The 27,353-nt window shown below is 42.0% G+C and overlaps 1 long non-coding RNA gene across 2 annotated transcripts; it reads left to right on the forward strand.

Annotated features, from left to right (window-relative positions):
- The first annotated feature begins 1,116 nt into the window (after nucleotides 1-1,116).
- LOC115156231 (uncharacterized) lies at nucleotides 1,117-27,353 on the forward strand. Of its 2 annotated transcripts, XR_003868207.1 has the most exons (3): nucleotides 1,117-1,295; nucleotides 25,866-26,010; nucleotides 27,314-27,353. It is a non-coding gene; the product is annotated as an uncharacterized LOC115156231 (long non-coding RNA). The 2 variants fall into 2 exon arrangements; XR_003868206.1 differs by lacking the exon at nucleotides 27,314-27,353 and having other exon boundaries at nucleotides 25,866-26,722.

The raw sequence follows: 27,353 nt of genomic DNA on the forward strand, positions 1-27,353 counted from the left end.
TAAGAATATTGGGAATAAGAAAACAAGTTACAAAAATAGTAGATTTCCCAAATCAGAAGAATAGTTCCACCTTGCGACGGCTTTGCCCTGCAGACTGTATCCTTCTCAAAAAAGCAGTCGTTCCCTTCATGTGTCTGACAACAATGAAACAAGTGGCCAAACTATTACCTTTGGTGGTGAGACAGGTTTACGCAAGTGTTGCCTACTTAAAGCAGTAGTGTAAACAGTGATATAGGTTACCATCTGAAAACCCCGTCAAGTGGATAGTTTGGAGGGCTCTCGTCTTTTTTCTTTTATTTTCTTCCCCTCTTCAACTTTTCAAGCTGGTGTTAATTAAAGTGCTTTTAAGCGAGCAATGTCTCGCCTTTGTCCCAAAAGGCGTAGCCCACAAGTGTAGCCTAGTTTTGTCTCCTTGTCGGTTTAACTCCCGAAGTGTCTGGGATATACTGCTACGATAGTAATATTTTAAAGTCAATGCAAACATATAATGGGATAAAATATACAATGGAATTCATTCATAACCAATTACGACAATAATACCATTAATCTTTTCATTATACATAATGTATTACATGGTAACATATTTTATTTGGTGATGCCTATTTTAATATTCGTTTTCAATAATATCAACAACGACTTGAGCATTGACACAACACTTGTTGTAGATTATATAGCCTCAAGGGATATTCTATTAGTATTTTATTCAAATTCATGTAGTCAACATTTAGCTTAATGCAGAACAATAAATAAAATATTATCTTATTATTATTGCATACTTTTCTATCTTATCATTTTTTGCATAACAAATGTTTGTCGTTTTCCACTAAAAATTATTTGTTTGGACCAGGCTGCCATTTGTCACTTGCCTCTCGCTCAAACACCCTGCAGTGTGCGGGTCAAGCTCCTCTCTCCCAACACGTCCCACGATGGAAACATATGTGAAGGCCTACATTTTAAACTATCATGTTGTCTATTCGGTGTCAGACAGACAGTTTCTGACTTTCTAACATCTAATAAAATTCCAGTCTCTCCCTCTTCAGCGTGCTACGCAGGCAAGACCCAGAAAACTGGGCACATGTTCATTATCTAGGCATTTTGCCAAACTCTTTCTAGCACTCTACCTGGCTAGTATCTTAAATTACAGGAATACATGAGAAAACAGTAGAATCCAGTCGCAGTTGTACATGCTACTTCACCCGGTCAGCTTCTACCCTCCAAACCGCCAAAGATGTATCCCTGGCTGGAACAGAAAACTTATCGAGACAAACATAGGCCATTTTTCTGCTCAGCGCACAGTGAGTATGTACCCGCCGAACTGTCTCGAACGAAAATATTAAAACTGAACTATCGACTTTGAGAGAGTGAAAGGCTCAAAACGTTCTGTCCCAGTAGGGAAACGTTATAGAACGGACAGTGGTCGATTTTCGCTTGAACTAAGGCATGCATATTTGGGGAAAGTTGGAGAAATGTGTTGTCCCGTTAGATTAGGGATTGGGTGAGTGGCTGTTCGTGGTTTGGACGCCTAAAAGGAGGACTACTCTCTCCTCTCGACCCTCACTCAAGCAGCTGTGGTTTCACCTATTAGCCCCGATGTCTTTCCGAAAGGAGTGTTAGAGTTAAACATCCGACAATGGGCACGCCAGGGGGGCACTCGCCTGACCTATACTCGGTTTTAATAGTTTCATAGGAACTTCATTAAATAAATTACTTAGTGAGCACATCATAATTTATTTGTTATTAGCTGTGAAAAGCTTGATTTTTGTTAGACCTTTAGAGAGGAAAACCCAGCGGGAATCGTTCGTGTCATACAAGCATTTGTTTTGTTTGCCTGTAACTCGCCTTGTTTTCACGGTGCACCAAAACCTCTCTCAACCTGGTATTCAGAAGATTAATTCAAAAGTAGCCTACTCAAAAAGGGTGTAAAGTTCATTCTGGTAACACGGTTTTGCGCCATAAGTGTTTTCAGTTGTGAAGCATGCCTAATAACTTCAAAAATAGCATATTTTGTAACTTTCCAAATAAAACCGTCGAGAGGGCAATGCCAATATGAAGTAGACTAAAGTCACCATGTCAACGAAAACAATTAAGAAATATCAACTTTGAAAACTTCTCTTGTGACAGTTTATTATTCAGAAGAAGGGTTCTTTTTCATTAAAGTATGCAAAAAAAGTGAAATAGATGGACAGAAATATGCATTTATTTGGGTTATATAATACATATCCCACATATTGCGGATGTTTATAGGCTTTGGGCTACATCCACAAAACTGTCAGCTATCAAATGAATTAGTTTACTATTGACAATCTTTTAACAAAAATGATCACCTGTATTTTCAATGAAAATAGCCATACATATGCCTAAAAAACAACGTTGTCTGTTGCTAATTATATTATTATTATTTTGAGTGATAACATTGGCCTATGCTTTTGAACTATTCATCTCAAGAGAATCACCTGAATTAGTTTGATGATCTACGTGTGGCTATTCTGATTAACAGAAATCGATGAGAGATATTCAGTACTAGGCCTACCCATTATTCCATTGCCTGTCAAATATGAATACATGCACATCTTTTTTTTTTTTACAAGGCAAGTCAGTTAAGAACAAATTCATATTTTTAATGACAGCCTAGGAACAGTGGGTTAACTGCCTTGTTCAGGGGCAGAACGACAGATTTATTTTAGCTTGTCAGATCGGGGATTCGATCTTGCAACCTTCCGGTTAATAGTCCAACGCTCTAACCACTACCGGCCGCCCCAAATATTCTAAAAGGCAAAGGACAAACCAAGTATCCATACCATTATTAGGCTATATCACCTGATAGAACTTAGTTACACAATATATCTAAGAATTATTGCAAATTGTTAAACAAAAGTGATACTCTCCCCTTGTTGTCATTTTATGCTTAAGATCATTCTTAGTGGCCCTATTAAAAATAATAAAATGTACAGTGGGCCTACCTGACAAACAACGCACCTACTGAGAAGAAAGACTTGCTTCAATGCAAAAGGAGATTGAAAACTCTACAAGGCCATTTGAAGCAGAGTTTTCGCTGAGTTTTGAGCTGTAGTTGGAATCAGTGTTCGATTATGTGTTAGGGTAACGTGGGGTAACTAGCCCCCCAGGGTAATATGTTTTAAGAGTCTGGTTGGTTCCCTGACTTGCCCTCGACAAGATCATCAGCAGACTCCATCACCATCATTTACAATTCTCTAATCAGTTCACTACGCTCAAGCCATGAATTGACCCTCTCCATCTTAGGAGGATGCCACTTTCAAAGACTTGGCTTCTATTGGTTGACCTGTCATGCTATTGCTTGTTTGGTTTTTGCTCTTGAAGTGCTTACAGATTCTATGAAAAGCACTATATAAATGTAATCTATTATTAATTACTATTATTAGTTATTTCTAATCTAATTAAGTTAGATATATAAATGTTTTGTATACAGTACCAGTCAAAATTTTCAAGGGTTTTTCTTTATTTTTACTATTTTCTACATTGTAGAATAATAATGAAAACATCAAAACTATGAACCAACACACATGGAATCATGTAGTAACCAAAAAAAGTGTGAAACAAATCAAATATATTTTATATTTGAGATTCTTCAAAGTAGCCACCCTTTGCCTTGATGAGAGCTTTGCACATTCTTGGCATTCTCTCAACCAGCTTCACCTGAAATGCTTTTCCAACAGTCTTGAAGGAGTTCCCACAAATGCTGAGCACTTGTTGGCTGCTTTTCATTCACTCTGTGGTCCAACTCATCCCAAACCATCTCAATTGAGTTGAGGTCGGGTGATCCAGCACTCCATCACTCTCCATCTTGGTCAAGTAGTGGAGGAATACTGGAGGAAACAGGAGGAAACATACTGGAGGAAACAGCACAATAGCCGCTCTAGCTGAGACGTCAATAGGCTATATTCAGTAGCCTATATCCCCGGTATTAGCTCCGTCTCGCCTAATCTACATTGGATGCGCTCATAAATGTGCTGCAATACTCACAGCATTTTTTTCAGTGATATCAACATATGATGCTTCAAACAACCAATTAAAATACTGCCGACTCAAGTTATTTTCCTGTGTTTGGTCCGGGCTGCGTTCTCAACTGCAGCAAACCATGTTATGACCACCCTTTTGAGCGAACCACGATACGTTGTTTAGTGCACTCAGGAGTTTAATGCGTGCCAAACGAAAATAACTAAGGGGGTAAAAGCACCAGAGTTCAGAAAAAACGCTCCAAAACAATTCAGCGTGAAAGCCCCGAAATAATTCAGCTTACAACACCATTACCAGTGCATATTGTTGTGTGTATGGTTGCCTGTATGGCTACTTCCCATCCCATTCATCCACCCCAGTCATCTTCCCCAGTCAAAACCAAACAGATGCATCACTCTCCTCCTGCCTGTCTCCATACCAGAGAACATGACATAATATCTGGCCACTCTGTAACATCTGTGGGGGTAGAGACTTGGTGCCGGTCCAAAGGCTCCATCACCGGGACTGGGAGCCACTCCAAGGCAGTAGGTGAGGGTAGCAAGGTCGTCCATGGACATCCACATGAGCCGGGCCTGCTACCTGGCCTTCTGGCCAGTGAGCTGTACGAAGGTAGACACTAAAAGGGCCCAGGCTGCGTACGTAAGTGCACTACATCACTAGACTCTCCTCGGGTGTGACGGGGCCTCCCTAAAAGCCTGTAAACGCAGTTAGCCAGGTGGTAGGGGAACGTGGAACTGTGTTGCGGCTGGGTTGTATCCCATGGGAGGAGGGAATGTTTTAGAAGATGCACAGTTTTTATCTTGGATGGTTTTACGGTGTTGCGCTGAGGCCATGTTTACCATGGGCAGGCCCTGCAGAAATGAATTGCTTAGCAGAGTTTTCCTTATTCAATCTTGTTCTGAGGGCAGGTCTACCTCAAGCGCAGAAATTAACGTGATGGTTAAATTGGTTAAGTTTAGGCAAGTAATCCCAGTTGGTTGAGGTTAGGGTTAGTGGTTGGGTTAAGTTTAGGCAATATATGTGATTGGTTTAGAGTTAGGGTAAGGTAAGAAAACAAAACCCACACCTGAGACAATGGGGTTGGTCTGTAGGCCTCTCCTAGTAGGTACAAGGTAATGGTAAAGTCTAGAAAGGTTGTTTGCAACACAATCTCACAGTCAATTCATGCAAATATGTACAAAAGGTTTTTCAACAGATTTGCTTCATTTTTGTTTGTTTTTGTGTGGCTTAATTCGTGTGAAAATACACACATTTTTGTGCGACTTAATTTGTAGGAAAAGACACATTTTTCTGTGACTTCATTCATAGAAAAATACATTTTTGGCTGGCAAACTTCGTAACAATCTTTTGAAAGTTATTGGAGAATTGCATTTTGGGCTATGGTGTTCAACACTGCCTTTTTTTGTGTTCCACATTTATTTATATATAAAAAAACATGTCAACAACCCAATATTGTTAATCAACCAGGTTGTAACCAAAATACTTATAATATAACAGTAGCCTTACATTTTTTTTATTAAATCACCCTTAAATTAAGTCACATAAAAACACACAAAAATGCACAAAATCTGCTGAAATACTTTTTCTGAAATACTTTTTCGACAAACCCAGCAAGGTCATCGATGATAAAAGTCAGTATTCGATGTCCATGTCTGAAGATGTTGGGAGATGATGTGGAAACCGGCCACTAGAGGCAACAGTGAGCACTGTTACCTTCAAGTAGATTTCAGTTTTGCTAGTACATTGTGGATGGGGATGGCAGATGGGCGTAAGCATCTGATTCCAAAGGTTGCAAGTTTGAATCCAGATATAGAAAGTTGTTCCTGAGATTTTTTTAGGCCTATCCCAAACTTTAACCGTTTCCTTAACCATTCAGATTTAACACCTAACCTTAATATTTCAGAGCTAATGCCTAAACTTAACATTAAACACTTAGAAATTTGACGTTTGCAACAACTACGAAAATTTGACGGTTGGCAAACATCGATGGACGTCCAATTCTGATGTGTGACTGTGAGAGCTAGTTGGACAAAACATCAAAACAGGTATTGTCACTGACTTTTTAAAGTAGTGTAGTGCACACACACAGGCACACACACAGGCACACACACATGCAATGCAAAATCTTAAATTATTTAAATTGGTTTTATAGGTTTTATAGCTATCAAAGTTTAAAGGGGCAATCTGAACAAACAATTTGTTTGCATTTTTATTTGCACATGCACTGCCAGAAAAAAAGTATGCAACCAAATTGTGCAAATCCTGAACTCAAAGTTGATTTTCAAGGAGTTATTTTGAAACACTTTATTGTGTAAAAATACAGTGTATTTTGGAAAGCATTCAGACCCCTTGACTTTTTCCACATTTTGTTATTTTACAACCTTATTTTAAAATGTATTAAATCGTTTTTACCCATCATCAATCGACACACAATACCCAATAAGAACTAAGCAACAATAGGTTTTTAGAATTTTTAGCAAATTTATTCTAAACAAAAACTGCAATATCACATTTACATACATTGATTCTTCCTTTAAAAGTTGCATAGTACTGCAGCACAGCTTGCAGGCTGCTGCAGAATTCTATGGCACGTTATTTAAACGCCAGCCATTGTTGGCATTAATGCTAGTTAGTGCTAGTTTGACCACCAGAGGGCATCTTTGAGAAGCTAAGTTATTGAAATGACATAGAGCTGTATTGTCACGTCCTGACCAGTAAAAGGGGTTATTTGTCATTGTAGTTTGGTCAGGGCGTGGCAGGGGGTGTTTGTTTTGTGTGTTTCTGTGTTTTTGGTTTATGTTCTATATTTTCTATTTCTATGTGTATATCTAGTTTTCTATTTCTATGTTGGGTTTTTGGCAATGACCTCCAATTAGAGGCAGCTGGTTGTCGTTGTCTTTAATTGGAGGCCATATTTAGTTGGGTTTGTTTTCACTTGTGTTTTGTGGGTGGTTATTTTCTGTATAGCCTGGGATGCCTTATGGAACTGGTTTCGTCGTTTGTTTATTTTGTTTAAGATGTTTTCATCTAATAAATTAAGTATGAGCACTTTACCCGCTGCGCCTTGGTCCTATCCTTACGACGCCCATGACAGAACCGCCTACCAAAAAAGGACCAAGCAGCGGAAGAAGGAGCAGCAGGAGAGATATTTGGAGTCGTGGACATGGGAGGAGATTTTGGACGGCAAGGGATCCTGGACATTGGAGGAGATCCAGAAGGGATTAAATCGCCATCCATGGGAAGAAATGGAGGCAGCAAGGGCAGACCGACGACAGAAGGAGGAACTGGAGGCAGCAATGGCAGAGCGCTATTATGAGGCGCTGTATAGGGCCAAAGGCAAGTACGAGAGGCAGCCCCCAAAAATGTTTTGGGGGGGCACACGAGGAGTTGGGCAGAGTCAGAGTGGAGACCTGAGCCAACTCCCCGTGCTTATTATGGGGAGTGACGGATCAAGCAAGCACCTTGTTACGCAGAAATGCGCACGGTGTCGCCCATACGCACGCACAGTCCGGTACGGCCAATAAGGGCGCCGCAGCGTTGCTGGGCGAGAGTTGGCCGGCAGCCAGGAAGAAGTGTGCCGGCACAACGGATCTGGTCTCCAGTGCGTCTCCTCGGCCCAGTTTACCTTGCGCCTGCTCTACGCATGGCAGCCCTCATTCCCCAGCACAGCCGTTTGCCCTTTGCCAGCGCTCCGCCCGTGCCGGGCTACAGTGACTATCCAGCCAGGACGGGTTGTGCAGGCCGTGTACTCCAGACCTCCAGTACGTCTCCAAGACCCAGTGTACCCTGTGCCTGTTCCTGCTCTCCGCACTAGCCCTGAGGTGCGTGTTACTAGTCTGGCACATCCTATGCCAGTCCCACGCATCAGGCCTCCAGTGCGCCTGCCCAGTCCGGGGCGTCCTGTTCCTGCTCTCCGCACTCGCCCTGAGGTGCGTGTTAATAGTCTAGCGCTTCCAAAGCCAGCCCCACGCAGCAGACCTCCAGTGCGCCTGCCCAGTCCAGTACGTCCTGTTACTGCTCTCCGCACTCGCCCTGAGGTGCGTGTTAATAGTCTGGCGCCTCCAAAGCCAGCCCCACGCATCAGACCTCCAGTGTGCCTGCCCAGTCCAGTACGTCATGTTCCTGCTCCCCGCACGAGCCCTGAGGTGCGTGTTACTAGTCTGGCGCCTCCTATGCCAGTCCCACACATCAGGCCTCCAGTGCGCCTGCTCAGCCCTGAGCCTCCAGCGACGCTCCTCAGCCCTGAGCCTCCAGCGACGCTCCTCAGCCCTGAGCCTCCAGCAACGCTCCTCAGCCCTGAGCCTCCAGTGATGCTCCTCAGCCCTGAGCCTCCAGCGATGCTCCTCAGCCCTGAGCCTCCAGCAACGCTCCTCAGCCCTGAGCCTCCAGCAACGCTCCTCAGCCCTGAGCCTCCAGCGACACTCCTCAGCCTTGAGCCTCCAGCGACACTCCTCAGCCTTGAGCCTCCAGCGATGCTCCTCAGCCAGGGGCCTCCAGCGACGCTTCCCAGCCTGGGGCCTCCAGCGACGCTCCTCAGCCCGGAGTCTCCGGCGACCCTCCTCAGCCCGGAATCTCCAGCGATGCTCCTCAGCCAGGAGCCTCCAGCGACGCTCCCCAGCCCGGAGCCTCCAGCGATGCTTCCCAGCCCGGAGCCTCCAGCGACGCCTCTCAGCCCGGAGTCTCCAGCGACGCCTCTCAGCCCGGAGTCTCCAGCGACACCTCTCAGCCCGGAGTCTCCAGCGACGCCTCTCAGCCCGGAGTCTCCAGCGACGCCTCTCAGCCCAGAGGCTCCAGCGACGCTCTTCAGCCCGGAGTCTCCAGCGATGCCGCGCAGCCCAGGGTCTTCTGAACGGGAGCTGCACCCAGAGTCAGAGCCACCTCCATAGTGGTAGGATTGGGAAGGGGGGGTGTAGCACAGGGACCGTCGTTGACGGTGGCCACCCTCCCTTCCCTCCCTTTAAGTTTGGGGTTGTTTTTGTGTTGTTTTTTTTTTAGGTGCATTCGGGGTCTGCACCTTTGGGGGGGGTACTGTCACGTCCTGACCAGTAAAATGGGTTATTTGTCATTGTAGTTTGGTCAGGGCGTGGCAGGGGGTGTTTGTTTTGTGTGTTTCGGTGTTTTTGGTTTATGTTCTATATTTTCTATTTATATGTGTATCTAGTTTTCTATTTCTATGTTGGGTTTTTGGCAATGACCTCCAATTAGAGGGAGCTGGTTGTCATTGTCTCTAATTGGAGGCCATATTTAGTTGGGTTTGTTTTCACTTGTGTTTTTCCATAAGGCCTGGGATGCCTTATGGAACTGTTTTCGGTGTTTGTTTATTTTGTTTAAAGTGTTTTCATCTAATGAATTAAGTATGAGCACTTTACCCGCTGCGCCTTGGTCCTATCCTTACGATGCCCCTGACATGTATGCCTAAGACTCCGGTTTACTGTAGCTGTTTTAGCGTAAATAACCTATTGGCAAAGCATACAGTACAAGTCATCCATGTCTTTAAATACAATCAAGCATTTTAGCTATAAAACAAAATAACAATTATGAATGAATAATTAAACAATGAGTAAACTGCAACATGTCGGCTAAAGTGATTTCATTCACAAATGCATTTGACTATTTTTAATATTGGCTGTACTAGAGACTTTACATTTTTTTGTGAGAACAGACTATATGGTACTTATTGGCATAAAGGCCTACTTCAATATACAGTATGTCAAACAATCATTCATTCATTTGTGCATGTCAACACACAGCATACAAGTCATCCATGTCTTTAAATACAGTCAGTACTTTGTTTAAGCCCATTTGGCAGCGATTACAACCTCAAGTCTAATTGGGTACAAGCTTGGCAGACCTATATTTGGGGAATTTCTCCCATTCTTCTCTGCAGATTCTCTCAAGCTCTGTCAGGTTGGATGGGGAGTATCGCTGCACAGCTATTTTCAGTTCTCTCCAAAGATGTTAGATCGGGTTCAAGTCAGGTTCCTGGCTGGGCCACTCAGAGACTTGTCTTGAAGCAACTCCTGTGTTGTCTTGGCTGTGTGCTTAGGGTCGTTGTTCTGTCAGAAGGAGAACCTTCAAATCAAACTTTATTTTCCACATGCGCTGAATGCAACAAGTGTAGACTTTATCGTGAAATGCTTACTTACAAGCCCTTAACCAACAGTGCAGTTCAAGAAGAAGAAAATATTTACCAAGTAGGCTAACCTTTGACCCAATCTTAGGTCCTGAGCGCTCTGGAACAGGTTTTCATCAAGGACCTCTCTGTACTTTGCGCCCTTCATCTTTCCCTCAAACCTGACTAGTCTCCAAGTCCCTGCTGCTGAAAAACATCCACCCAGCATTATGCTGCCACCACCATGCTTCACCGTAGGGATGGTGTCAGGTTTCTTCCAGACGTGACGCTTGGAATTCATGCCAAAGAATTGAATCTTGATTTCATCAGACCAGAGAATCTTGTTTCTCATGGTCTGAGAGTATGTATGTGCCTTTCGGCAAACTCCAACTGGGTTGGCATGTCCCTTTTACTGAGGAGTGGCTTCTATCTGGCCACTCTACCATAAAGGCCTGATTGGTTGAGTGTTGCAGAGATGGGAGAATCTTCCAGAAGGACAACCATCTCTGGAGCTCTGTCAGTGACCATCGCGGGATTGGTCAGTTTGGAAGAGTATTGGTGGTTCCAGACTTCTTCCATTTAAGAATGACAGAGGCCACTGTGTTCTTGGAGACCTTCAATGCTGCAGAAATGTTTTGGTACCCCTCCCCAGATCTGTGCCTATGTGCACTGTACATTAGACTCCAAGAAAATCAATCTCAAAATATATTTCTTAACCTTTAAATTGATCCCATCACAATTCCCCGCCGCCCAATTTCAAATCTTTATCTTTTTTGCTTTCTCCAAATCTGTATCTTAATGACACACCTTGTGGATGGGTCAAAACGTTTCAACGTCACTTCTCGGATACGCCTTATCTCTCTCCCTCCATTCTCATCCCTCTTTTTTCCCTATCGCCACTTCTTCTATCGTGGGCACAGATAGGGATCTCCACCAGATTTCTGTAGAACTATCACAGTCGACACATCAGAGGCCAGGGCCCTGAATGCTTCCCCTCTCGTTGCGGATAAGGTCAACGTCGAGAGTGGAGAAAATCATTCTCTCACAGCTGGAGAGGAGGAGAGGAGAGCAGGAACATCTCTCTGGCAAACAAGGAGGCCAGGATAAAAAACAGAGGGAGAGGGAGGGGAGAGGCACAACCAGGCAGAGAAAGAAAGGAAGATAGAGAGAGGATGGCACAAAAGGTATGAGTGGCACAAAATAGATTGAGAGATAAAGAAAAGGATTAGAGAGAGAGGAAAATAGAGGGTGGCACATGCAGAGAGAGAAAGAGAGGGGGAGAGAGAGAGATAGTGAGAGAAATAAAAGCAGAGGCCTAACAAGACAGAGCCAGACAGACAGAAACAACCAAAAACCTAACAATGGCTAAATCCGACCAGTTCTAATGAGCTTGCGTTCAAGCAGGGGCACTCCACGTCCGGAGGCGGGGGGGGGGGGGGGTCTGACTGACTCCCACATTGTTTCCCTCCTCTGTCGCTCATTGTGGGCCTGTTTGCCAAGCGTGGTCCCCAAATAACCCCAAACCCCCATGTCTTCAATGGGGCTCTAATCCGGGTGCGATAAGCCCATAAGCTAGCAGTGAAGAGTCCCTGGCGCGAGTCAGGGCCTAATTGCGTCACCGGGGCCATGCAGAGTGGAGGTGGAGAGACCTCTCCCTGGCTCCAAGCTGTAGACCAGGACAGGATCCGAAACATCACTAGCAACAGTCTCTCTCTCTCCAACTGACATGGGATAGACTATTACAGATATGATGCTTGATAGGCTGTAATAACTGATATGGTGTATGCAACAGAACTGGGATAGGTAAGAAAATAGGCAGAAGAGAGAGGCTGAGAGATTTAAAAAGGCTGTGTGTGTCCCGTACTGAACTGGAATAGGCTATACTAAGAGACATGCTGGCTTTGGCTTTTGGGGGCTTGGTCCAGATAGGCCAATGTTAGGCTAAGAGTCATCAGAGAGGAATGAACAGCATAATAGTTTCTTGGTGCACTTTGATGTGGTGGACTAAGCCAGTACATGGTCAACTGTGCTACCTATGGGTTGTCGTTGGCCAATGACTGTCCCTCAGAAGGCCAACGATGCCCACTTGAGGATTTGCAAATGACCTAGAGGAAGTCAGGTGTGATAAACATGTTTTCAACAGCGGAACATGTGACTTCAACAGCGGAATGGGTCACATCAAGTTTCTAATTCTTGGGTTTCGCCACTTGGTATCTTACAGAATGTATCTATTGTAGTCTTCTGTTCTCTGGCCCCGAGACTGGATGATAGACTGAATTCACCCATCTCCTTCTCAGTGATCACCTCATCTAACATTCTCGCTATATCTCTGCCTTTCTCTCAGTCCCATCCATGGCTGGCTCCTGTATGAGTTGAATTGGTTTACTGTGCTATTTATGTATTTTTATTTTATGTAGTGTTTATTTATACAGGGAAGTCCCATTGAGACCAAGTCTCTCTTGCAAGGGAGCCCTGCTTCACAAAAATGTAATTGCTTTAAGATGGTCATACCATGGATCATTAAGCAATTTGATTTCAAATTTTAGGAACCCTTTAAGTATAAAACAAATATTGTAAAAAATGATATGATAAAATATTGAATTTGGCGTTTACTATTATAGCCCATGGAAAGGCATTGAATAACACATTCATAATTGGCAAAAAAAGACAGTCAAATAATAAATCATAAGGAATAAGGTTTTGAAGTGGAGATTTAAGAAAGCTCAGGAAATATATATATATTTCTTGGGACATATTTTACCCCTTATTTTTGTTTACTGCAAAATTACCTCAATTTTTCCATTCATTTGTATGGGTTACCTACCTTCAGATAAGTCCTGTGACACTTGTAGGGGTCATAGAGCATATTAGTTTGTAGCCCAAACAGTTCAGATGCTACAGACAGAAGTTGGCACATCAATGTTACCGACTTCAGAAGACTCAACGTTCAGACACTACAGATGTTTTTGCGAGAAGACCAGTTTTCGAGCTGCCTCCTGATCTGACAAACAGCACTGTAGATCTGCCACTTTAGATGCAGCTCATGCAACATATATCAGATATCTCTAGCTTAAACGGACAGATTTTAATGGGGATTTTTGTGTTATGGATTGATGCACAAGTGCGTCAATAGACTCGTAAGGATTTGAAGGAAATACTGACACAATTATGACAAACAAAGGCGAGAGCATGAGAAATACAAAAATACAATAATACAAATCAATTTTGGGTTATTAACCAATACCATTAAATGGCCGAAAGGCACTGGGTAGGTTAGAAGAGACGTGACATAATATGGTAGTTTATAATATGGTATAGCAATGTGCACTCACTACAGCAACAGAAAGGCTGAGAAACATACTTCTCTCTGTTTTTAAAGGTCTCCCCTTTAGAAACCCTAAATTCAACCTAATCTAACAAATGAATAGCAATAAACTAGTTCACCTATCAGGGTCTAGTCCTCCTTGACATCCTATCAAGCTGATGATGGCCCTAATGTTGTGTCTCAGTTGGTCCCTCAGGACACTTAGGAGTGGACTGTCCCCATCAGAAGACTAATAGTGTAATTAGGCCACCCCCATTGGGGACAGGCACCTTTTGTCCCTTCCTTGACACTAGCAATGGTAAATGACAGCACATCTCTCCAACTAACACCATAGATCCATCAGAGTAGCAAGACATCTTAGCAGGCAGTGCACACCCTCAACCAGACAGTCCAACTTCATCTTTATAAGTCAAATGTATGAATTTAAAAAAAGATATGTGCATTCTGACTTAGAGTAAGCATGAAATAATATTTACAGAGACAGAGGGATCTGTTAAGCATGTTCATTAGGCTAATGGCACCTGGATAGAGGTGTGTGGGGTCACGCCATGATAGTTATAAGTGGTGATCAGTGCCCTGGTACTGTCATCCAGAATGCAGGACTTGCACCCTTGCCTTGAGCAAGTTGCCTTCTTCCACATTTTACATGTGACCAATTGCACCGTAATTAGTTAAGTGGTTAGGCAATGTAAGATTTGTGGCCTTGGGAATAATTCCTCGGGGCTTAGCTGAATTCAGGCCCATAGACTATAGCATAGGCTACTCCTTACAAATTGGTCCTGATATCGAGGGGGTCGCTGAAGAACTCATACAATTCCATCATTTCCCTACATTCCTCTCAAACATTCGTCCTCGTCTCAAACATTCACATATACAACAGACCTCCTCCCGTTTTCGGCCTCACCGCGCGCATCATTATCGTTGTCAAAACTTGCACGCTGGACGTGAACTCCCGGTGAAAGGGCTGCGGCAGGCGTAGCCCTGGGAGCCGGCAAGTGGAGGTGTTGGAGCGGGTTACGCCACCTCCTTACCCGGGAGGGCCCCACAGGAACCCTCATTACACCAGATCGTGGAGCAGTGAGCTGTGCAGAGAGGTGGGGAGAGGCGGAGGCGTCTCCACACCTGAGCGTCTACCACTCCCAACCGGACACTGGCAGTCCGTGACAGCTCACATTCGAAACAGTCATGATGGAAATAATAATGAGGATAATATGAGCATGCTCTCGGATCAGACGACCGGATGTCAGTTGCCTATAGTGTGGTGGTCAATGAGTGAGGCAAAAGTCAACAGAAAAGTTCTATAAACTCCAAAACAAGACAAAACTGAGAGAGAATATGCATTAAGCATGCTGTTTACATTTTCAATATCAATACATTATTATTAGCCTATGTGATATAGCCTACAGTGAGGTAGAGTAAAATAATAATAATAATTTTACTACAACACAAAACGAAATTGACAGCTCTGACAGCTCTAGTTTTACTGTGGCGAAAGTACTCCACGGAGGAAATGAGTTCATGAAAGTACAGCCGTGAGTTTTGGACTAAAGCCTAATTATTACAAGCCCCCAAAATAGTAGTTTGAGTAGGCCTATATACAATAAATTCGCCCATATCACCTTAAAGGTCTAACCAAACCAATATCCCCATAATCCGCGCCCCATTCGGTTTGTGTTGATACAACATTTTACGACGCACAGAAAATAATGGGAACTGATGAAGTTTGATCCAAACTTCGACGCTGCATACTGTGCCGGCGACTCAGAGGGCAAGTGGAGCTTCATTAACTGTATCCCCATTTACTTTAGTTCCCTCCGGAGACTGCTCCATAGAGAGCGCATTAATGTCAGTTAGGCCTACCTGTCATTTCTGAATACTATACACACAATATAACCTAGAGATATTGTGATAAGTCCACTGCGCTGTTGGTTATCACATTATAGGCTAAACTCGTTCTTCACACATTCTCTCCGAATGTATTCCGATGCAATATTGACCCATAATCAATTGTCAATCACTGTCACCAAGTAAATGGCTTACCTGCAACCAAATATCTCTTTGGAAGTTAGTTCCAAAGAAACATGGGACAATATAAAGTCATTTTCACAGCTATAGACTACTGTAATAAGTTACAAAATAATAATGTTGCAATAAACAATTGTAATAATTTTCGCTATATTAAATGCAGAATTAATTGATGAATTAATTAACCCTAATAGGGGCATTGCACTGCCCATTTTTAGTATACGAATTGTCTCCCTCTCGCATGAACAAATCTTTGGATTCTACATTTGACGTTCCATAATAGAAAACTTTCTCACACAGACAACTGTAGGCTACTGTAGCAGGTTGACTGTAAAGATAGCCTACCACCGTTCCCTAATTAATTGACATATATTAAAATACAGGGGCTAAATTGTTGATGCTGTCCCATCAATTATCCATCACTCAGTAAGCTGTCATAACCCTATACAACAGAGGTTACACCTGAACGGAAACGAAAAATAAGCAGGGCGACCGCACCTTTAATAGAATAAAGTCTATGGTGGATTTCTCGGGAAATGAATAATGGTATGAATTGTGTAATTTCAACGAGGCTGCAAGTTCTATATCGATACTGAGAACAATTGAATTGCAAACCAAAAAACTGACAATTGAGCAGATTCCAAATAGGCTACTTGAAATATGTTGGCAGGTGTAAATTAATATGGCAAGTAAGGAAACATTTAACACGTTATTTTTCGTTTACAATTTACTTTTGGAAGTCATAAATGGACATATACAAGAAGTGTTGCGATTTCAAATGGTAGGCTTTTTTAGACTTAGGCTTTAGGTTATTGGTTTTACCCCAGGGATTCATTACTGGGTCATAGTTCTGCGTTGAGGGGTTGAGAAAATGATGCATGTTGTTCACGATACACTCAGGCCTATGTTGATATTGCCAATCAAAAAATAGCAATGGAAGGTAACCTTACAATTTTCTCATATAGGCTCACAACTTAAAATCTTAACTTTAGTCCAAGGACAATGTGAAACTTTTGAAGCTGAGGGTCCATAGACCTTAGTCCCTCTGAAGATAAAAGACTCCCGCTTCACATAAAGAAAGTACACTTGTACTTTCTGGGTTACCGTGTTTAATTGGATTACCATATATGATGTCATATAGGGCGCGAACTCCGAAGGACTGTCTACTGTATTTCCCGAGATATGAAGGAGAGTCAGGAGCGGTGTAGCGAAACATAATTCTACTTTTCAATTCACATTAAATCCATGCCTTACCTTTCGTTGTGGCTGGCAACTCCACATTCTTGGTCCGCATCTCAAATTGAGCGTAAATATCACAGTAACCACTAGCCAGTAACCACAAATTATTCAACAAACTTTCTTCTAAAATATATTACACTATTGAATAATGCAACAATTCACAAACATGTACGCGAAGACAATTAAAAGTTTTATTTTCTCGTCTGTAGGCTATACTCATTACATTTTAGCTTCAAGGCAAAAGCACAGAGCTGCTATAACAACATGTCTTCATCAAGTAGCCTAACGTTAGCCTATACAAAATGAACGATTAACCCTCTCATATGAATATAAAGGTTCAGTAGGCCTATCTTACAACATTACAACAAAGCAAGCTTAATTTTTATCAATATCATGCAAATAATTACGTGTGTTAAAAGCAAATAGCAATTGAAAAAGTGGTATAAGTGAATTCACGACGAGCTGTTTTATATGGAAGCTCATACCCACCAACAAAAAAATTATTACAATAACATGCCTCATGATTTGTCAACGTGCACAATAAGTCTGTGCTTCAGTCTTATCAACTGTAGCCTACTGATAAGAACCACAGCTGCAGGTAACCTTGAGACGCCTATACCGATCTGGGCCAGGGGAAACGTAACATGTTTTTATAGCCTAAGCTATTTATTTATAGCCTAAAACAGCCCCATTTATTTGTGTTCTGAGAAAATGTGAACCTGATCAAATGTGGTTTATATTCACACTTCGGGTGGCTAGGCTACCTAGGCCTTTTTAATCCAAAATGATTGACTTGAATGAATGAATCAAAACAATAGTGATGACAAACTGTATGTGTATCTTTTTAATGACAGATGCAATGGCCTACAACATGCGACCCACACAGCAAGCTCAGCCATGTTAGTTTATGTCAGCTATTTCAAAAACATTTGCTCTGCTATTACCATTTATACTGTAGGAGTGTTGGCTCAATGAGACAATTCTGTTCACACCTCCCTGCTTCAAGGGAGAAAATTGTCGGGCCAGTGTCATGGCTTCCTCCAGAGGTAGAGGTCAAAGCGTATTTTTACGAACATCTAGTAAGTGTGAAGGGGCTGATATGACTAGGTTCATCCAGACATGCACAATGATTTTTTTTATAAACAATAAATGTAAGGCCAATTAATCATGTACAAAACAACAGACATCGTTTTAGGCCTATATTATGGAAACGTGTTCCATAACAATTGATGTATTTATAAACTTGTGTTTTATGCATTGTGTGAGACCTAAAACTTTATGACTTTTTTCCGACTTGGGGAACTAGGCCTAGAAAAAAACAATGCATCTCACCAATCAGCTACTTGAATTATGGAGGCAAAACAACAGCAAAAAGTTCGTGAAATCTTTGATTTGAAAGTAAGAAACTGGGCCTGTTCCTAGCCTCCATGTTTTTTTATAGGTCACTGATAAAACCAGTTGGTGATTCGTATGAAATAGTCCCCAAACAGCTAAAAAATATAGCCTAGATTATATTTTATTCTGAAAATCATTCTTTGTAGGACAAAAAGTTATCACTGTTATTAGGTGGAGTCCCCATTTTCATTTTCTGGAAGGGTGTGGCGTCAGCACTCCCATTTCATATCTTAAGACCTATAGCCTCTATACTCGGTCATCAGGTGCTTATAAATAACTTGCAAACTTGAAATAGACTACATGAATGGTCTTAATATCTATGGATCCGGTAGATTTAAGAATAACTTTTCCAGACAAATTGTCCATGGGACAATGCAAGGCATGCCTCAAGTCAGTCAAGTCACACTTTACATTTTATACAGTCTAAACTAATAAACGGTTTAGTTAACATTGACGTGTAGGACAAACATGAAAACCACGATGGCAGGGATGAAGAAAATAGGGATGCTGACATCCTTTGCTCTAGATCTCACACTCTAAAAACACCCTGTTTGTCTATCGGTTTCTCTGCCTGTCTGTAGCCCAAATACTGATGAGTGCTAACTGAAACGACAGCGAGTGGAAATGAGCTAGAACTGAGAACATAAGCTCAACCCGGGGAACGGAAGAAGAGTTGGAATGTGATTGTTGGCCGAGCGTCTCGCTGTCTGTGGTCATGCGGCGGCGGTAATGACAAGGTGCGCGCAGCTGAATGCACAGGTGCCCATGTCACGTGCCCGGCCTCCACCTGTTCCTAAGGCGCGCACTGGTGAGTGTGTGTGTGTGTGTAATGGTCTTTAAAAAAAATGATATCATATTTATACCCTTTCATACACTATTGACGCATCCTCTTCAGATGGGGCAAGAGGAGGCCCGTGCACCAGTTTTCCATCTACGTTATTGCAGCATTATAGTGAAATACTTCAGGCCCTCTTGAAAAGTAATCTTGGATTGGATATCAAGCCAGCCAGGGGGATAGACAGGTAGTCAGACAGACATACAGACAGACACAGACAAAAAGGCCCTCTTGCACCATTCTCATTAGCATGTCAGACTAATTTAGTTGGAGGAGATACTGACCGCTGCTTGTACAAATGGAGTGTTGGCTTTTAACCTGGCGTTTTAATAAGTGACCTAATCTGCTTTTTCAGTCAACATGATGCCTATTGTGCAATGGACACGCGGGTGATTAGGCTCACCTCTCCTCGTGCCTGTCCGTCCATCACGCAAGCAAAGGCATCTAATGAGTTTATGGTACATCAATAAATAATAAATACACATTTATCCACATCTCAATACTGCTATAGGCCTACAAAGTAAATAGCTGTTTATCAGCAGATACTGTCGCCATGTTGCACCTACAGAGCAGGCACAGGATTTGGGCACAGTTCCTCCAGTCCCTATCCTCTATCCTCTCATCTTGGAAAGCATTGGGGGTGGTGTCCATGGAAGATAGGCCTATGTAAACGTTCTATTGGCTTGTTGCGTCTGGATGCCACCCATCACATTTCTGCAGGGTGAAACAGCACGGCTAACAACAGCAGCTTTAAAGCAACCATATGGAGACTGTCCCTCCTGACTGATGGCGCATGCACTGTTCAAGTATCTTAGATCTGTGTCTAGAGGCAACTTCATCTTAATGGCATACCTTGGATTAGTAAGTCCGAGTGATGCAGCTACCATGTCTAATATAGCTGTCTCGACCTATCTGCAGAAAATCTAATGCATCACCAATGATGCAAACTGTGTCACTTTGCAGAATTGAATAAACTGTAGCAGCTTTATACAAATTAACGCACGCTATGCTGGGAGCAATACAGAAGCTTTGAGAAACGTGCATTTGGCTTGTCAGTTGTGTAATTAAATTGTAAAACCAGAATGTGACCAATGAAACACAATGATCAATTCATTATTAGGCTATTTCAACATTAGGCCAATCAATTAGTGTAATTAATTTATGAAGACCATTAGACATCTTAAACATACATGTAATTCATGTTCAAGTTAACGCACTTTTAATTCTCTTGTGGGGAATAAAACCTGAAATATAATTTAATTTTGAAATAGAAAAATAAAATGCAGAGCAAAATTAATCACTTGAACAATACAGAAAGCGAACCAGTGATAGGTGAAGTTGGTTAGAAATATTTTTAAATATCGTCAGGTTTTTAAAGGTCCCTTGGGATATGTCTGGAAGTAGCGTCACTAAACAAACAACACTTTCCACCTCCAAAGTTATTGAGCGTTCCATGAAAGGGCCTCCAGATCTGACAAGCAATATAACCGCGCCTACACCGTGCCCCAACGTATAAAAACAAAAGTTGGAGGGACTTTGTCACACTGTAATGACTCTCATTACCATTGGCCCCGACACCCTGGCTCAGTTTACTAGCCTCCTAGCAACAGCAGACAAAGCGGCAGGGTTTTAGTGGGCTCCGTCGGGGCCGGCCGTCCTTTGATCTGTGCTAGTTGGAGAGCAGAGTCAGGGGAGTCGGAGCCCGAGCACCCGGGGGCCGGGGCGCAGAGAGAGCGGACTGGCTGTCTTAGTCATACGAACTTCACAAGTCGCAGTCCATTGAAGGGGGAATTAGCTTTCACCGTAACAGACAGACAGAAAGACAGACACACACATATAGGCTATCAATTATACAATTATTAGGATAAACATTTAAAAATCTAACATCTGATCATTTTCGTTATGGTCTATTGGGTATAAATTATTATTTGGCAGCCTATAAAATAGACAATGCAGACCGTGCAGTCACTTTTGGAACATTTTGTCCGCGGATGATTGCGCCGCCTCTCTCCGTCTGTCTGTCTGTCTGTCTGTCTTCTCACAAACAATAGGCCTCTCCAAATGAAGTTAGTGATGGACCACATGTGCCAAAGCACTAAAGAGACTACTGCAGATTGACACCATATTTTATATTATGTAGGCCTAAATACAATTTGCGATAGAGATCTAACAATTCAAGCAGGTCTAGTAAGAAGCTATTTATAAACGGGCCTATTACAAACATGAACAAACGAAACAAACATAAATTATAGCCTATAGACCTATGTATGAAATTGTGTTCATTTGGAAGACGATAACCTATTTTCTATTAAATAATAATAATTTTTATAGGCCTATAAGCTACTATCAAACATTTTTACATTGAAGGAGCATAGTAGCTAATTCTTTTTTTTCCCCTCTTAAAATGCGTTCAAAAATCAAACACCAATTTAATTTTTATGTATATGTTTCAGCAATGGGTGGATTATTTTAAATCCTATCTTGTCTCACACGGCCCTTTCATGAAAATAATACACATGAATCAAACAAATGTACTTTACCACTGTGACTTGCCCTCACACCCACAAGCCCATTACAAACATTTTGAATCAGGAGTCTTAATTAATAAAACATTCAATGCAATTAGGCTTAATTGTTCATCAATTTAAAAAGCTTAATGAAAAGAAACATATACATTATGACTAGTTATTCATTCATAAAAAATACAAATAAAAGGACAAAACGAAAACATTATCATTTTGTTCAAATACTTGTTTCCAAATGGAAATATTTCATAAAATGTTCTCCAAAAAAATCTCTGCAAAAATGTTGTCAAAGGAGAACAGTAGCTCTACTCACTACCTGCATATGAAAATGAGAGAGACATGGGTATAGTCTTCTCAAGAGACTTCTTAGTATCTCAAAGAATTGGTACTGAAAAATCCAAGCCTACAGTAAATTGGGCTATATGTAGCCTAAGGAAATCTCAATATAGTCTAATTGAAGAGTTAACGAGTTAAATCACATTAAATGTAACACTGTATCATCAACTCATAATCATCATGTTACAAATGCCTCAAAATCATTGTAATTGTCAAACTGTGTGGCAAAGACTCCAGCGCCTACAACCTTAACGAGTCGTTTTATTGCGTGGGAATAATCTTTTGTTGAAATTAGTTTGTCACATATTGTCATTAGCACACTACTAAAACAATGAACTCGTTATTTGGGCATCCCCGGGCGGGAAATTAAGCGAATAAAACTGTCTTCTCCACCCGGGTCGCATCGATATTAATGGAAAAATATGTAAAACATTTCGTTTTAATTTTCCTCTGACACTGTTTTGCATACGTGCATGTTCTCTGCTGTGTCGCACGATCATAATTTATGAAAGCAATCTCGACCAACACATAACTGGGGCTATGAAAACAGTGCTCCCAGCCTAATAAATTCCCGTCTTCATTGTCTCCATTTTGTTGAGGTTATAATCATCTTAATTGTAATTTACTCTCTCTGGGAATACTAGCAAAATGTATTTAAATAAATCTGTCAATGCGCTGGCTGAGAAGATTATGTCAATTCCATAATAGACATGTCTTGGAGAATTACACTGGATTGATAAACGGGAGTGATGGAGAGGCATTCAGGGTAATCTATAAAGATGTGTCATTTTAAATCAATTACAAGTCCCATTCCCAGATAGACATACTGTACCTCTCACCCCTCAATATTATAAAGTGAGTACTGAGTAGCTATGCACATTGAGTTAACTTTCTATTGAATAGGTCAGGAAAAACATAAATAAAAAAATACATTAAAACACATGAAATAAAAGGGAACAAAGTGTCAGTGGACACCAAAATAACAACCAGTAGTAACCTTAACAGTAGGAAACGGTTTAAAGTATAGGCTAGATAACATGGAAAGAGCAAGGTAACCCTAAAGGTATCACTGATTTGGTTGACTAAACTTTAAGACAGGTCAGTGGCTGTTACTCCTGACCTGATTAAGGGTAGTGTTGTATCCTGGAATTAAACTGAATCACACTCAATTTCACTATAGTTACACTTCAAACAGAATGGATTCAAGGCTATGATGTTATTGTATTCAGACAGAAACAAAATTGGCCATCATAATATGGCAACGTTTCAGGTGGATCTCCACCTTGACCTGCAACTCGGGTCCATATGTCTGTAACAACGCCAAAGGTGCAGTACAGTAGACATGAGAAGTAGGCCTATTTTTCATACAAGTACAATTTTGATATGACAATGCTGTGCTAGGAGAGTCCACTGATTTTGATACCTGTTTGATACTTCTGGAGAAGTGGTGACAGAGGTGGAGAGTAGCCCCACCAGTGTGAGCCTTTCCTGGGCACAGACACAGGGCACAGACAGGTTAGCATGGAGCTCTGGTACAGAACACACAACCTGCTACCGTATAAAGAGAATTGATGGGTTATTCCAATAGGGTTTTAATTATCGGGCACATGCCTGGGGGGTGCTGACACTTTTATAATACAGTGTAAATGTGGGCACACCCAGAGCCATTGGAAATGTCACTGTTGGTCTTTCCCATTGCTTCAGGGCATCCCCAATAATCAATGCATACCTTTAACATGTCAAATATGTTTACTGTATTGTCAACACTCTTCTAAACAACTAAAGTTTCTAAACACACAGAGCCATGATTATGAGTGATATTCCAATTCCTATTTGAGGCTCTGAAACACACATAAATCCAGTCATGTCAAGCCTCCTGAACAGTCTGCACTTTTGCACTATTCCTTTGTAAGAAATAACTATTATTTAACTATTTGAACACATGCAGGTCTGCTTTTAAGACACAAACCTTCACACTCGAGTCCCCCTAAACTACACTAGCAGATTCACATTCAAGCCTCCCAAACACACACACGCACACTACTCAGAGGAAGTTCCCTGAGCCCGCTTGTGGGATAAACAGAAGTCAACTCCAGATGCTCCTGTCACCCAATCCTAGCGACTCAATAGCAGGTAGAAAATGAGATTGAGGCGAAAACAAATAGAACACCATGCCAAAATGAAAACTAAATGAGAGCGAAAGTTAAAATACGTGGGAAGGAGGGAGAGAGAGAGAGAGAGAGAGAGAGAGAGAGAGAGAGAGCGAGGGAGACGGGGATATACGTGGCCAAATGCCAAGGAGATGGCTTTTTGTTGGGGTCTTTGGCTGGGCACAGTGGTGGCTTCGATCTTTTTGTCTGGCTTTGGCCTTGCACAGACCTGAGAGCCTGCTGCAGACACAATAGATCTAACACACACACACACACACAAACACACACACACTGTACTGCCCTTTCATTACCATGGCCACTGATGGCACCATTAACAATTCAACACCTCCCCAATTATCCCTCAGTCCACACAGTCAGTCAGTTACTGTGTCCCAAATGGCACCCTATTCCCTATGTGGTGTACTACTTTTGACCTGTGCCCTATGGCCCCAGGTCAAAAGTAGTGCACTACATAGGGAACACGGTGCCATTTGGAATGAAGCCAGAGAGACAAAGCCCTGGTCCTGACCTGCTGAAACAACATCGGTATTAACAGTTTCTGACTTTAAACTCACACCATTTCACTGTCACAAACACATGATAGAGTACCATTGAAGAGTTATTTGTATAATTTATAAAATTACTGCAAAGAGAGAAATATTAGTTCTGGGTATTTTTATTTGTTTTTGGACACGTTGACTGTTCCTTCTGTTTTGTGATTTTACATTTTTGTTGAAGGACACTGGTAGATGGAGAGAGCAGCAGTTAGAAAAGTACCCTAGAAGGAGAGAAGCAAAAACAGGGAAATATTGGAAATTGTTTATATTCGTTTTGAGATAACAAGTGTGTGTGTGTATGTTAGTACGTATTTGCATCTGTGTGTGTATGCCTCTCTGGTGCGGAGGTCAGCGAGGGCCTGATGCCCAGTTAAATTGTATTCATATGGCCCTTCAAGGAGAACACTGGCTCTCAGTCCACACACAAAGACCCCTGCTTTACTGACAGGACTGAAACAAAATCTCAGATTGTTGCTTTAACTAAATGAATTGAGGCTCTTTAGCAAAGAGAGCTTTGATGTGGCGGAGCTTGGGGTCTGAGCGCTGAAGCCTGGGGCTGTGTGCGTGTGTGTGTGTGTGTGTGTGTGTGTGAGAGAGAGAGAGACATTGTGTGCGCGTGTGTGTGTGCACACAGTGCTCAGCCTGCATGGAGGAACATCAGCATCTTGTTGTGTATGCTTAGCCTTTCCTCTAGCTGCCTGGACCCTGGAGGTGGGTGAGCATCCTTCATGACCCAGAAGAGGCAGGGGGCATGGGCACACACACACACGAAACACACACAGGCATGCACGCAAGCACACCGATATGCCCATGCCCAAACACGCACACCCACTGCCAAAAAAGTGCCTGCACCCTTAGCGTAACCCTGGATGCTCTATTACCATGGAAACAACTGCAGTTCTTTAAATGGCATTTTCACATCATTGTGCCAACCCGAACCGTACTGTGCTCTGGCTTGAATATTTATTCTCAAATGGTCCTTTGCAGCCTGGTTCCAGCAACTATGGTGCATGTGCAACCAGGCCAGCGCAGTGAAGTACAGCTCAGCTTGGTACGGTCAGTATTATGAAAAGGGTAAAAGAATATTCTCAACTATTCAAATGCATTTCATTTATCAACAATAATCAATTTAACAAACAAATCAACATCAATTAAACCTTGAATTCAAGTGACTTTATACACAAGACGTAATGTGGGAAGTTCATGAAATGATGGTGCTTTGTACCAGCTGATAAATCTGGCTAGTCAGAGAGTTTGGCGTGTCCGGTGTTTTCCCATCTCCTTTCGCTTATTCCAGGGTATACAGAAACGTGACACTTTTCACTGCCTCTTTTCTTGTTTCTCTCTCCTGTCATGTCACTTCTCCATAGTTTCCTCCTCCCATGTCTTCTTCCTGAGCGTCTCACTTCCCTGTGACAGCTGCAGCCAGCATTACGATGCTCTGAGCCTGCTTCACTGAGGGCATGTCGATCATACTGCCCCGGAGGTGAAGGCACCCTGGAGACAAGAGAAGAGGTCAGTGGAGAGTACTGGAGAAGCCAGAGTCACAATAATATTTCCACTCTCAAGAAGTGTGAATTTGCTCACTTCCCTTCATGGATTTGAAAGGGAATCACTGGTATATGGAAACTCCCTCTAGCCCATGCTTAAAACCAAGGAGAGAAGGAAAGATTATTTGGGACACAATCAGAGAATGCAGCTTTTCTCCTCACCTTCATCTGCACTGATTAGAAAAGACTGGACAGGTGAAAACAATATGGTGGAAGCTCATCACTAGGCTGGCTTTCACCTGGTCATTTCATTTAGATTGGTGAAACGAAGTAGAGAAGTCAAGGACTTCAGAAAGACACAATGGGTCAGCACAGGCCAGCACAGTAGGTTGTCACAAGTTACCACAGCGACAAAGTCAAAATAATTTACATCTTAAAAATTCAAAAATCCTCCTTAGATTAAGGTTAGGGTTAGGCATAAAGTTAGCAGTGTTGTTGAGATTAGGGTTGAGGTTATGGTTAGGTTTAAAATCAGATTTTAAGAACATAAATTGCAGAAATAGGTGGGGTTTAGCCATAGTTATAACTTTGCGACTGTGATAACTAGTGACGACCAGCACCGAGGATCAAACAGCTTGAGGTCTTGCACATGTTGTTCCAAATTGAGGTATAAGTTCACCACGAATAGAGAACACGGTGCTACTTTCAGTTCAAAGTCATAGGCACCTTTACCAAAAGGGTGTGTTTTCTTTATTCAATTATACTTATTATAACAAAAGTGTTCACATATTCTCCAATTGACATTAATGCATGATTTATACAAATGTCTTTGAGTTACACACTTATATCTTAATTCACCATTGGTGCCCAGAAAACACAGAGGAGAGTACAGAGGATCCTAATGCTGGACATTTGGGAAAGATTAGGGCCAGAAATAAGCCTGGGTATTTCTAACACACTACCCATTTTGGGATACCCACATAGGCCCATTGTTTCACTTGAAGCCCCCATTATTATAGCCAAGTAATGGTCATTCTGCATAAAACAAAACTAAACAAAACAATTTAGACAGTTACACTTGGCTAAAAAAGGAGCAGCCCATCTGGCATTCGTAGGAACTACCATATGGTTAGTTCATCCATGCATTTGGGTATATTTACAATAGATACAGTACCAGTCAAAAGTTTGGACACACCTTATCTTTATTTTTACAATTTTCTACATTGTAGAATAGTAGTTAAGACATCAAAACTATATAATAACACATATGGAATCACGTCGTAACCAAAACAACTGTTAAACAAATCCAAATATTTTTTATATTTCAGATTCTTCAAAGTAGCCACCCTTTGCCTTGATGACAGCTTT

This window comes from Salmo trutta, chromosome 20 (assembly GCF_901001165.1).
Source record: "Salmo trutta chromosome 20, fSalTru1.1, whole genome shotgun sequence".
Lineage (NCBI taxonomy): Eukaryota > Metazoa > Chordata > Actinopteri > Salmoniformes > Salmonidae > Salmo > Salmo trutta.